Raw genomic sequence first — 13,953 nt, 5'->3', positions numbered from 1 at the left:
CTGCCGTTCTCATTGATGGGTAAACTTGGTCTTGGCTGGCTGTTCTCGCTGATCTTCTGGGGGAGGGGCCTGTTGCCCTGGTTCCCAAGTGTCTTTGCCGGAGGTGGAATTGCCCCGCCCTTGCCAGGTCCTGGCTAAGTAATCTGCTCGGGTTTGCTCTCGGGAGCTTTTGTTCCCTGCAAGCTCTCTGTACAGCCTTGGAGGCCGAGAGTGAAAATGGCGGCCTCCCAATCTCTGCTCCAGAGGAGCCAAGAACTCGGGGCCCCGCTCCTCAGTGAGCCCCCAGATAAAAGCCGTCAGTCACTCCCGTCTCCCCGGTCTCTGGCAGCACTCTGTGCTCACCCGGCCTGTGACCGCGCGTTTCTATCTCTGGCACCTGACCCTGTGTGGAGTCTCCAAACCCCGCAGATCCCTGCGGTGCACTCCCGCGCGGCTCCTCCCGGGGGAGGAAGGTGAGTCTCCCTGGATCTGCCGCTTGTTGGGTCCCTGCTGGAGGAGCAGTGGCCCGACTGTGCCGCGGATCACGGTCTATGGCAACCCTGAGCTGAGAGCCAGCGCCTCGGATCCGTCTCTGCAGCCGGCTTCCCTGCTCCGATACCTGGGAGCCCTGCCACACTCAGGCAACCCCAGTCTTCCTGTGACCCCGAGGTTCCTGAGACCACACTGTCCCAGGAGGGTTCCACCCCCCGCATAGCCACTGGAGCAACGTCCCTCAGCAGAGCTGACTTCTAAAAATTCCGATTTTGTGCTCTGTGGCTCTATCACTTGCCAGAAGTGGCCGACGGAGGCCCCTCTCCCGCCGTCTATCCTCCCGAATATCGCCTCGGATTCACCTCTCCGCACATCCTACCTTCCAGAAAGTGGTCACTTTTCTGTTCAGAGAGTTGTTGCTATTGTTTTCTTCAATCTCCTGTTGAGTTTGTAGGTCTTCAGAATGATTTGATCCCTATCCAGCTGAATTCATGGGACCAGACGAAATTCAGATCTCCTACTCCTCTGCCATCTTGCTCTGCGCCCCCCTTGGTTGTTAACTTTTGACTATTTTCCATAATTATGAAAAAGCTGACAGTTTATGCTTGATTTTTTTTCCTATTGGGTGTGTGTGTGGGAGGGGGTGGGGGTGGAGAATGTGCCCTTGGACTGTCTACTCTACAATTTTTGCTGACTAGAACTGGATTTAGTTTTAAGGGTAAATATATTACATACTTCCAAAAGCCTTATATTGGAAATTCTCCAATCATTACAATATTCTCTAATTTCTTGCATAATCATAATATTATGTATGGTCTTCTTTCTTTCTTTCTTTCTTTGTTTTTGTATGGTCTTATTTCTTAAAGTTTAGTTGGCTGAATATAAAATCCTTGGTTCACATTTCTCCCTTCTAAATATATTAAATATGCCACTCCATTTCTTTTGGCATAAAGTGCGGTGGATAAAATTCCAATGCTAACTCAATTTTCTTTCCCATATAAATGACCTGGCCTTTTTGCCTGAATGACCAAAACCTTACTTACTTTTTCTTCTTTAAAAGTTAGTAGTTTTATGAGAGTATTTCTCAGTAGTGGCTATTATGGGTCAATTTTACAAGTATTTGGGATGCCTTTCCAATATTTAAGTTCAAATCTTATTATTTCAGTAGAGTTTTATTGAATTATCATTTTGGGAATGTCTTCCTATTCAATTTCTTTGGTTTTCTTCTTCACAGCTTCTTATTATAATTATGGTGGATCTTTTTTGCCCGGCTTCCCATATTTAACATTTTTTCTAAAGAGTCCTTTTAATGCTTTCTGTTGTCTATTTCCTCCTGTTATTTTTCTCCTTTAAGCTTCATTTGTGAAATGTTTTTATTTCTTTCTGAGCTCTATATGAGCTTTTTCATATTCTCCTGTTGTCTTATTTACTTTTCTATTTGTTGCTCCTTTATAGTTTCTATCACCTTTAAATGCTTTATTGAGATGTATACTTCAAAAGGATGAATTGCATCCAAATCAAGCTTAGGACATTTTCACCATCCCAAAAGAAACCCCATACAAACATCGGTCACTCCCTGTCCCTTGGCAACCCTCCCACCTTATGCAACCACTAATTTACTTTCTGTTCCTATAGATCTGAGTTTTCTGGACATTTCATATATAAACATGATCATACACGTAGTCTTTTATGACTGCCTTCTTTAACTTAGCATAATGTTTTTAAGGGTCATCCATATTATAGCACACATCATTTACCTTATTCAGTATTATATAGGTCTCTGATCCATTTTAAATTTTGTATATTGTGTGAGGTAGAAGTTCAACTTCATCCTTTAACCCGTAGATATTTAGTTGTCCTGACACCATTTGTTGAAGAGATCATTCTTTCCCACTTGAACTGTCTTGGCACCTCTGCCAAACATCAATTGACCACAAATTGTTATTTCTGTACTCAATTCAATTACATTGACTTATATGTTTATGCCTGCATGCACCACAGTCTAGATTATTATAGCTTTAAGGTTTTATCTCCCCCTGCTTGTTTCAGGTTTAGTTTGTTCTCTTCTCAATGTTTTAAGGTGGAGTTTGAGTTCTTTGTATCCTTTAAAACAGGTGTTTACTGCTATAATTTCCCTGTAAGTACTGCTTTAGTGGCATTCCATAAGCTTTGGTATGTTGCATATTTATTTTCATGTATCTCAACGGATTTCCTAATTTATCTTGTGACTTTCTCTTTGACCCACTGGTCAAATTTATGGAGTGCATTAATTTCTACACATTTTTTAATTTTCCAGATTTTTGTTACTTATTTGTAATTTCATTCCATTGTGATCAAAGAACAGACCTTTTATTATTTCAATACTTTTGCATTTATGGAGGCTTGTTTTGTGTTCTGGCATATGATCTGTCTTGGAAAATGTTCCATGTGAACTTCAGAATTGTGCTGTTGGTGTGTGAATGCTCTATAGATATGTTAGGTGTAGTTGGTTTATAGTGCTGCTTAAGTCTTCTGTTCCCTTGTTGATTCTCTGCCCACTTTTTCTATTCATTGTTGAAAGTTGGGTCATGTCTCTGTTATTGCTGAATTGTCTATTTTCCTGTCAGTTCTGTCAAGTTTTGATTCAGAATTCTGACTGCAAAATACAGAATTGTCAAGAATTTATGAGCTGTGTTGTGAGGTGCAGAGATGTTTACAATTCTTAATAGATTCTTGATGGATTCTCTTTTATCACTATAAAATGAGCCTCTTTCTGTAGGAAGTTTTTATTTTCAAATCTTTGTTTAGCCTCTTCAGCTCTCTGATGGTTGCTGTTTGTAATGATATTTTCATTGTATTTTTATTTTTGAATCCAATGTGTGTCTCCTGTGGACAGCATATAGTTGGATCTTATTTTTGTAATCCAGGCTGACAAAATATTTAATCCACTCACATGTAATGTTGCTATTTATATGACTGATTTATGTATTTTGCTTTTTGTTTTCTATATGTCATACACCTTTTATTCCCTTCTTTTTCAACTGAGTTTTTTTTTTTTTTTTAATTTTTAAAATTTTTTAGGTAGGCTCCATAACCAGAATGGAGCCCAACACAGGGCTTGAACTCAGGACCCTGAAATCAAGATCTGAGCTGAGATCAAGAGTCAGATGCCTAACCAACTGAGCTAGCTGGGCACCCCACAACTGAATATTTTCTAGTGTAATATTTTGATTCCTTTTATTAGTCATTTTTTGTATTTTTTTATTTTCTCAGTGGTTACTCTGGGCCTTTACAAGTATATATCTTGTCAGAATCTACTTTAGCTTTATAATAACTTAATTCCAGTGAAATATAGAAATGTTACTCCTATAAAGCTTTTTTTTGTTATACATGTTGCATCTCTATATGTTAAAAATGTATCAATACATTGTTGTAATAAATAATTTTGTTTTAAAATAGTTGAAAGAACAAGTATATATTTATAGTTTTGGGGTTTTTTTAGTTATAAAATTTAATTGTAAAGATCAAGCTGTAGTTATTGGTCAAACCAATGCACATTAATAGCTTTGAAGTGTGTAGATGTTAGTTCTTAAATAAAGGTGACAAATACCATCAGATTCTTGTAACACTGTTTAGGATCTAAATAAATGTGATTCTGGACATAATTCAATCCACAAGGCTAATTGAATAATAGTGCAATCATCAATAATTAAACCAAAGGCATAATTTCCCAAATCACTTTTAGTTAAACAGAATAAATTCTAGCTTTTTTAAAGTCTAAAGCTACAAACAACTCAAATCAATCTATTTTTCTACCTGAGATCAAAACAAATTTCTTATACCCTATCTAAACATGATTCTTGACATTGAGGTAAATCTGAATTCACGTAATATAGTGTCAAACTTTTCCAAAAAATTTTAAGCCCTGCTTTAGAGAGAAATTCTCATGTTACATATACATATTTTTTTTTCTTCAAAGACTAATGACAAATATACGAGGTTAATAGGCATGTAATGGGACTATGATACTACTAATAATGTGAAAATAAAAAGTCATTCATTTATACAAAGTGTTCCTGTATGGTGCAATATGAAATGGGATCGCTGTCTATGTACATACACAAATCACCAAACATTCAGAAACTAAGCCCACTTTGAGAAAAGTCATTCAATTTTTTTGAGCAGAGGTTGCCAAGTTGTGATGTTTAACAAAAATATTGTGTATAAAAGCTCCGAAACCAAGTATTAGCCTAAATTGGCAATAATTGCAACTTAAATTAAAAATTAAACCCAACTAGATCTTTACTGTGGCTATGCAACTTTTGCTTTGTGTCCTGCAGGTTTTACTGAGCTAACAACCTCTTATCTCTTGCCTCTTCTCCTTGTGCTCCCCCTGCCTCGAGCTTCCTTCTTTATGGCTATCTTTGGCAATGCTTCCAAATCCTGAAAGCAAAAGAACCTGCTACAGTAAATGAGGAGGATGAAAGATAACACTATGTATGATGTACAAAAACCAATCTAAGACTGTGAACCAAGAAAAAAAAATACTAGAAGGAAGGCTGAGCAGTAATGTACCCTCAAGGGAAAGAGAACATAAAAAAATAGGAGGTCTGTACTCCTGACCCTTCTTGCACATTATCTTCTGATTGAGAAGAGCATGGAGCAAAAACGTCAAACTCTGAAAAGGTAATGACTTTGAAGGAGGAGCTAGAGAGATGAATACACAATAAAGAAGTACGGCAGCAGCTTTAGCTGTCAATGAGTTTCTTTGCCTTGACATTGGCAACATCAATACGATCTTTGTCGGTGTCAGCCTTTTCTGTGATCCAGTCTATTTATCGATGTTGAGCCTCGATCTCCTTGTCCATGTCCAAGGCCATGTTTTTTAGGTTTCCTAGGATACTGACCACTTGAGTCAGGTTCTCTTCCATCTCATCTTCTCTGGCATCGTTTGTTATATGTTTAATGTATCCACACTAGCTGTTCCACTGGCTGGTTGTTGAGGCTGACCATTTGTCACTGGGCCTGGCTGCTTGGATACTACATTGGGAGGAGAGTTGTCTCCACCACCTCCCCATGTTGCCTTGTAGGCCTTACCAGACTCAAAGTTCTTTGTCCTATTACATGGGCAGACACAAAGGCCACAGCACTTGCTGAGCTCTGTTAAAGTTTTCTCTGCTTCTCTCATGTCTTTATTTATGTGGTCCAGGCCTTCTTCTATGCAGTTTAATGGTTCCCTTTGTTCATCCAGCATAGTGATAGTCTTGACTCCTGCATCCTGAGACTCAAGGGCTAAACCCAGGATTCTCCTTTACTTTTCAGAGACTCTTCAGTAACCTGGTGGGCCCTCAGCTGAATTTCTTCTGATGACAGATTATCCATGATGAATTAAAACTTTTGATAAGCACATAAAGTGAAATGTGGATATTCGAGCAGTTCGGGCCACTCCTCTTGCACCAGAGCGGCTCGGACACCCCCAGACCAGACCAGGAGCTGCATCCTCCTGGCGCCTGCTTACTTATAGTTTTTTAGATTAACCTTTTTACCATTTCACATTCTCATTTCTTCCTGTGGATTCATTATTGAAATAGAGCTTTGCTTCTACCACCTGCTTTATGGTGTCACAAATACACATTTCTATGTTATAGATAACACCACAATTATATACATACTGTTTTATAGAATTGCTTTTTAAATCAGCTGAGGGAAGAACAGGTCATTACAATGCCTTTTATAATTTCCCACGTAATTACCTTTATTAGCATTTTTTTTCATGAGGATTTGAATTACTGTGTGGTCTCACTTCCTTTCAGCTTGAAAAAACTTCAGTATTTCTTGTAAGATCAGTTTCTTAGGAATTAATTTAAAATCTTGAGAATATCCTCATTTTGCCTTTGTTTCTAAAGGATAGTTTTGTTAGAAGATTCTTGGTTAACAGTTCTTTTTTCCTTTCCAGCACTCTGCATGTTATCATCGCACTGCCTTCCTGTCTCTTCTGTTTCTGATAAATCAACCATTAATGGGGTTTTCTTGTACATGATAAGTGATTGTTTTCAAGATATTTGTCTTTCAGTATTTTTAGTCTGACATGTATGTGGGTGTAGACCATTCCACTTTATGTAAGAATTTATTGACTTTCTCAGATTAATGTTTTTCACCAGATTTGGGATTTTTAAGCTTAATTAAGAAATCTTCAAATAATTTTTCTGCTTTTCTTTCTCCTCTCCTTTGGGCACTCCCATTACACATATGTTGGTGATTCATATTTCTCTGAAGCTATTCTTCATTCTCTTTTCTCCTGCTCTTCAGATCGTTATTATTTGGTTCCTTTAAAATACTTTCTGGGGGGTGGAGCAAGATGGCAGAGGAGTAGGAGACCTGGATTTCATCTGGTCCCAGGAATTCTGCTGGATAGGGATCAAACCATTCTGAACACCTATGAACTCAACAGGAGATTGAAGAAAAGAATAGCAACAACTCTCTGAACAGAAAAGCAATCACTTTCTGGAAGGTAGGACGTGCGGAGAAGTGAATCCGAGGGGTTATTTGGGAGGATAGGCGGCGGGGGAGGGGACCTCCATCAGCTGCTTCTGGCAAGTGATAGAGCCGTGGAGCACTAAATCGGAACTTTTAGAAGTCAGCTCCGCTGAGGGACATCGCTCCAGTGGCTAAGCGGGGGGTGGAACCCTCTCTGGGACAGTGTGGTCTCAGGACCCTCGGGGTCACAGAAAGACCGGCAGTGCTTGAGTGCGGCAGAGCTCCCAGGTATCAGAGCAGGGAAGCCGGCTGCAGAGACGGAGCCAAGGAGTGGGCTCTCAGCTCGGGGTTGCCATAAACCATGATTCGCGGCACAGTCGGGCTACTGCTCCTCCAGCAGGGACCCAACACGCGGCAGATCTGGGGAGACTCCCCTTCCTCCCCGGGGAGGAGCAGCACGGAAACTCACTGCAGGGATCTGCTGGGATTGGAGACTCCACACAGGGTCGGGTGCCAGAGATAGAAATGCTCAGTCACAGGCCGGGTGAGCACGGAATGTGGCCGGAGGCGGGGGAGACAAGCGTGACTGACTGCTTTTCTCCGGGGGCGCACTGAGGAGTGGGGCCCCGAGTTCTCGGCTCCTCCGGAGTGGAGACTGGGGTGCTGCCACCTTCAGTCTCGTCCTCCAAAGCTGTACGGAAAGCTTGCAGGGAACAAAGGCTCCCGAGAGCAAACCCGAGCAGATTACTTAGTCCGGACCCGGCAAGGGCGGGGCAATTCCACCTCTGGCAAAGACACTTGGGAACCACGGCAACAGGCCCCTCCCCCAGAAGATCAGCGAGAACAGCCAGCCAAGACCAAGTTTACCCATCAATGAGAACGGCAGAACTCCAGCCGGGGAATACTGCACATAGAATTCATGGCTTTTCCCCCCCTGATTCTTTAGTCTTTCAAAGTTAATTTTTTTTTTCCCCTTTTTCAACCAACATCCTATCAATCCTTTTTAAAAAATATTTTTTATTTTTCATTTTTAGAGTCATATTCTATCCCTTCATAGTAGTTACCCTCATCTTTGGTATATATATATATAAGTTCTCTCTTTAAAATTTTGAGATACAGTTTCTTCTAACAGATCAAAATATACCCTAAATCTCTAGTGTATGGCTTTGTTCTAGCCTCCTACCTGATTACAATCTCTCCTTTTTTTTAAATCCTCTTCTCTTTTCAACCAAATTCTTATCAATTCCTTTTATAAAATCTTTTATAATTTTCATTTTTACAGTCATATTCCATCCCTTCATCGTATTAACCCTTATTTTTGTACATATATAAGTTATTCTTTCTTTAAAATTTTGGGAGGCACTTTGTTCTAACAGACCAAAATGCGCCTAAAATCTAGTGTGTGGCACTGATCTATGCATCAGCCTGACCGTATTTGATCATATTATTTTTTTTGTTCTATTTTGTTTTTGTTTGTTTGTTTGTTTTTTTAAAGATTTTATTTATTTATTTGACAGAGAGAGACACAGCGAGAGAGGGAACACAAGCAGGGGGAGTGGGAGAGGGAGAAGCAGACTCCACACAGAGCAGGGAGCCCGATGTGGGACTCGATCCCAGGATCCTGGGATCATGACCCGAGCCAAAGGCAGTGGCTTAACCGACTAAGCCACCCAGGCGCCCCTTGTTTTTGTGTTTTTATCTTTATCTTTTTTCTTTCCCTTTCTTTTCCCCCAGTTTCAGGTCTTTTCTGATTTATTTCGTGTATATTTTCTGGGGACATTGTTACCCTGTTTGCATTTTGTTCTCTCATTCATCTATTCTCCTCTGGACAAAATGACAAGATGGAAAAAATCACCTCAACAAAAAGAACAAGAGGCAGTACCGACTGCCAGGGACCTAATCAATACGGACATTAGTAAGATGTCAGAACTAGAGTTCAGAATGATGATTTTAAAGATACTAGCTGGGCTTGAAAAAAGCGTGGAAGTTATTAGAGAAACCCTTTCTGGAGAAATAAAAGGACTAAAATCTAAACAAGTCGAAATCAAAAAGGCTATTAGTGAGGTGCAATAAAAAATGGAGGCTCTAACTGCTAGGATAAACGAGGCAGAAGAGAGAATCAGTGAGATAGAAGACCAAATGATGGAAAATAAAGAAGCTGAGAAAAAGAGAGATAAACAACTACTGGATCACGAGGGCAGAATTCGAGAGGTAAGTGATACCATAAGACGAAAGAACATTAGAAGAAATGGGATCCCAGAAGAAGAAGAAAGAGAGAGAGGGGCAGAAGGTATATTGGAGCAAATTATAGCAGAGAACTTCCCTAACTGGGGAAGGAAACAGGCATCAAAATCCAGGAAGCACAGAGAACCCCTCTCACAATCAATAAAAACAGGTCAACACCCCGACATCTAATAGTAAAACTTATGAGTCTCGGAGACAAAGAGAAAATCCTGAAAGCTGCTCGGGAGAAGAGATCTAATGTTTCTACCTACAATGGTAGAAACATTAGATTGGCAGCAGACCTATCCACGGAGACCTGGCAGGCCAGAAAGGACTGGCATGATATATTCAGAGCACTAAATGAGAAAAATATGCAGCCAAGAATACTATATCCAGCTAGGCTGTCAATGAAAATAGAAGGAGAGATAAAAAGCTTCCAGGACAAACAAAAACTAAAGGAATTTGCAAACACGAAACCAGCCCTACAAAAAAATATTGAAAGGGGTCCTCTAAGCAAAGAGAGAGCCCAAAAGCAACATAGACCAGAAAGGAACAGAGACAATATACAGTAACAGTCACCTTACAGGCAATACAATGGCACTAAATTCCTATCTTTCAATAGTTACCCTGAATGTAAATGGGCTAAATGCCCCAATCAAAAGATATGGGTTATCAGATTGGATAAAAATACAAGACCCATCGATATGCTGTCTGCAAGAGACTCATTTGAGACCCAAAGACACCCCCAGATTGAAAGTGAGGGGGTGGAAAACCATTTACCATGCTAATGGACACCAAAAGAAAGCTGGGGTGGCAATCCTTCTATCAGACAAATTAGATTTTAAACCAAAGACTGTAATAAGACATGAGGAAGGACACTATATCCTACTTAAAGGGTCAATCCAACAAGAAGATCTAACAATTGTAAATATCTATGCCCCTAACATGGGAGCAGCCAATTATATAAGGCAATTAATAACAAAAGCAAAGAAACACATCGACAACAATACAATAATAGTGGGGGACTTTAACACCCCCCTCACTGAAATGGACAGATCATCTAAGCAAAAGATCAACAAGGAAATAAAGGCTTTAAATGACACACTGGACCAAATGGACTTCACAGACACATTCAGAACATTCCATCCCAAAGCAAGGGAATACACATTCTTCTCTAGTGCCCATGGAACATTCTCCAGAATAGATCACATCCTAGGTCACAAATCAGGTCTCAACCACTACCAAAAGATTGGGATCATTCCCTGCCTATTTTCAGACCACAATGCTTTGAAACTAGAACTCAATCACAAGAGGAAAGTTGGAAAGAACTCAAATACATGGAGGCTAAAGAGCATCCTACTAAAGAATGAATGGGTCAGCCAGGAAATTAAAGAAGATTTTAAAAAATTCACAGAAACCAATGAAAATGAAAACACAACTATTCAAAATCTTTGGCATGCAGCAAAGGCAGTCCTGAGAGGAAAGTATATAGCAATACAAGCCTTTCTCAAGAAACAAGAAAGGTCTCAAGTACACAACCTAACCCTACACCTAAAGGAGCTGGAGAAAGAACAGCAAATAAAGCCTAAACCCAGCAGGTGAAGAGAAATAATAAAGATCAGAGCAGAAACCAATGAAATAGAAACCAAAAGAACAGTAGAACAGATCAACGAAACTAGGAGCTGGTACTTTGAAAGAATTAACAAGATTGATAAACCCTGGCTAGACTTATCAAAAAGAAAAGAGAAAGGACCCAAATCAACAAAATCATGAATGAAAGGAGAGATCACAACCAACACCAAAGAAATACAAACAATTATAAGAACATATTATGAGCAACTCTATGCCAGCAAATTAGATAACCTGGAAGAAATGGATGCATTCCTAGAGATGTATCAACTACCAAAACTGAACCAGGAAGAAATAGAAAACCTGAACAGACCTATATCCACTAAGGAAATTGAAGCAGTCATCAAAAATCTCCCAACAAACAAAAGCCCAGGGCCAGATGGCTTCCCAGTTGAATTCTACCAAAAATTGAAAGAATTAATACCTATTCTTCTGAAACTGTTCCAAAAAATAGAAATGGAAGGAAAAACTTCCAAATTCGTTATATGAGGCCACCATTACCTTGATCCCCAAACCAAAGACCCCATCAAAAAGGAGAATTACAGACCAATATCCCTGATGAACATAGATGCAAAAATTACTACCAAAATACTAGCCAATAGGATCCAACAGTACATTAAAAGGATTATTCACCACGACCAAGTGGGATTTATCCCTGGGCTGCAAGGTTGGTTCAACATCCGCAAATCAATCAACGTGATACAATACATGAACAAAAGAAAGAACAAGAATCATATGATCCTCTCAATAGATGCAGAAAAAGCATTTGACAAAGTACAGCATCCTTTCTTGATCAAAGCTCTTCAGAGTATAGGGATAGAGGGTACATGCCTCAATATCATAAAAGCCATCTATGAAAAACCCACAGCGAATATCATTCTCAATGGGGAAAAACTGAGAGCTTTCCCCCTAAGGTCAGGAACACGGCAGGGATGTCCACTATCACCACTGCTATTCAACATAGTATTAGAAGTCCTAGCCTCAGCAATCAGACAACAAAAAGAAATCAAAGGCACCCGAATCTGCAAAAAAGAAGTCAAACTCTCACTCTTTGCAGATGATATGATACTTTATGTGGACAACCCAAAAGACTCCACCCCAAAACTGCTAGAACTCATACAGGAATTCAATAAAGTGGCAGGATATAAAATCAATGCACAGAAATCAGTGGTATTCCTATACACCAACAAGACAGAAGAAAGAGAAATTAAGGAGTTGATCCCATTTACAATTGCACCCAAAACCATAAGATACCTAGGAATAAATCTAACCAAAGAGGCAAAGAATCTGTACTCAGAAAACTATAAAATACTCTTGAAAGAAATGGAGGAAGACACAAAGAAATGGAAAAACGTTCCATGCTCATGGATTGGAAGAACAAATATTGTGAAGATGTCAATGCTACCTAGAGCAACCTACACATTCAATGCAATCCCCATCAAAATACTATCCACTTTTTTGAAAGAAATGGAAGAAATAATCCTAAAATTTGTATGGAACCAGAAAAGACCCCGCATAGCCAGAGGAATATTGAAAAAGAAAAGCAAAGCTGGTGGCATCACAATTCCAGACTTCAAGCTCTATTACAAAGCTGTCATCATCAAGACAGTATGGTACTGGCACAAAAACAGACACATAGATCAATGGAACAGAATAGAGAGCCCAGAAATTAACCCTCAACTCTATGGTCAACTAATCTTTGACAAAGCAGGAAAGAATGTCCAATGGAAAAAAGACAGTCTCTTCAACAAATAGTGTTGGGAATATTGGACAGCCACATGCAGAAGAATGAAACTGGACCATTTCCTTACACCACACACAAAAACAGACTCAAAATGGTTGAAAGACCTCAATGTGAGACAGGAGTCCATCAAAATCCTAGAAGATAACACAGGCAGCAACCTCTTTGACCTCAGCCGCAGCAACTTCTTCCTAGACACATCGCCAAAGGCAAGGGATGCAAGGGCAAAAATGAACTATTGGGACTTCATCAAGATAAAAAGCTTTTGCACAGCAAAAGAAACAGTCCACAAAACCAGAAGACAACCGACAGAATGGGAGAAGATATTTGCAAATGACATATCAGATAAAGGGCTAGTATCCACAATCTGTAAAGGACTTATCAAACTCAACACCCTAAGAACAAATAATCCAATCAAGAAATGGGCAGAAGACATGAACAGACATTTTTCCAAAGAAGATATCCAAATGGCCAACAGACACATGAAAAAGTGCTCAACATCGCTCGGCATCAAGGAAATCCAAATCAAAACCTCAATGAGATACCACTTCACACCAGTCAGAATGGCTAAAATTAACAAGTCAGGAAATGACAGATGTTGGCGGGGATGCGGAGAAAGGGGAACCCTCCTACACTGTTGGTGGGAATGCAAGCTGGTGTAGGCACTCTGGAAAACAGTATGGAGGTTCTTCAAAAAGTTGAAAATAGAGTTACTGTACAATCCAGCAATTGCACTACTGGGTATTTACCCCAAAGATACAAATGTAGGGATCCGAAGGGGTACGTGCACCCTGATGTTTATAGCAGCAATGTCCACAATAGCCAAAATGTGGAAAGAGTCATGATGTCCATCGACAGATGAATGGATAAAGAAGAGGTGGTATATATATACAATGGAATATTATGCAGCCATTAAAAGGAATGAGATCTTGCCATTTGCAACGATGTGGATGGAACTGGAGGGTATTATGCTGAGCGAAATAAGTCAAACTGAGAAAGACATGTATTATATGACCTCACTGATATGAGGAATTCTTAATCTCAGGAAACAAACTGAGGGTTGCTGGAGTGGTGGGGGGTGGGAGGGATGGGGTGGCTGGGTGATAGCCATTGGGGAGGGTATGTGCTCTGGTAAGCGTTGTGAATTGTGCAAGACTGTTGAATCTCAGATCTGTACCTCTGAAACAAATAATGCAATATATGTTAAGAAAAAAAAAAAAAAAAAAGAGGGCACCTGGGTGGCTCAGTTGGTTAAGCAACTGCCTTCGGCTCAGGTCGTGATCCTGGAGTCCCATGATCGAGTCCTGCATCAGTCTCCCTGCTCGGCAGGGAGTCTGCTTCTCCCTCTGACCCTCCTCCCTCTCATGCTCTCTGTCTCTCATTCTCTCTCTCTCTCAAATAAATAAATAAAATCTTTAAAAAAAAGAAAAGAA

The 13,953-nt window shown here is 40.0% G+C and overlaps 1 pseudogene; it reads right to left on the bottom strand.

Annotated features, from left to right (window-relative positions):
• Positions 1 to 5,074: 5,074 nt before the first annotated feature.
• Positions 5,075 to 6,094, bottom strand: LOC118008243 (annotated as a pseudogene).
• Between the last annotated feature and the right edge of the window lie 7,859 nt (positions 6,095 to 13,953).

The sequence above is a fragment of the Mirounga leonina genome, unplaced genomic scaffold (assembly GCF_011800145.1).
Source record: "Mirounga leonina isolate KUSES-001 unplaced genomic scaffold, KU_Mleo_1.0 Mir_125, whole genome shotgun sequence".
Classification (NCBI taxonomy): domain Eukaryota; kingdom Metazoa; phylum Chordata; class Mammalia; order Carnivora; family Phocidae; genus Mirounga; species Mirounga leonina.
Note: the sequence above shows the minus strand (reverse complement) of the source record. Positions and strands in the feature narration are given on the sequence as shown.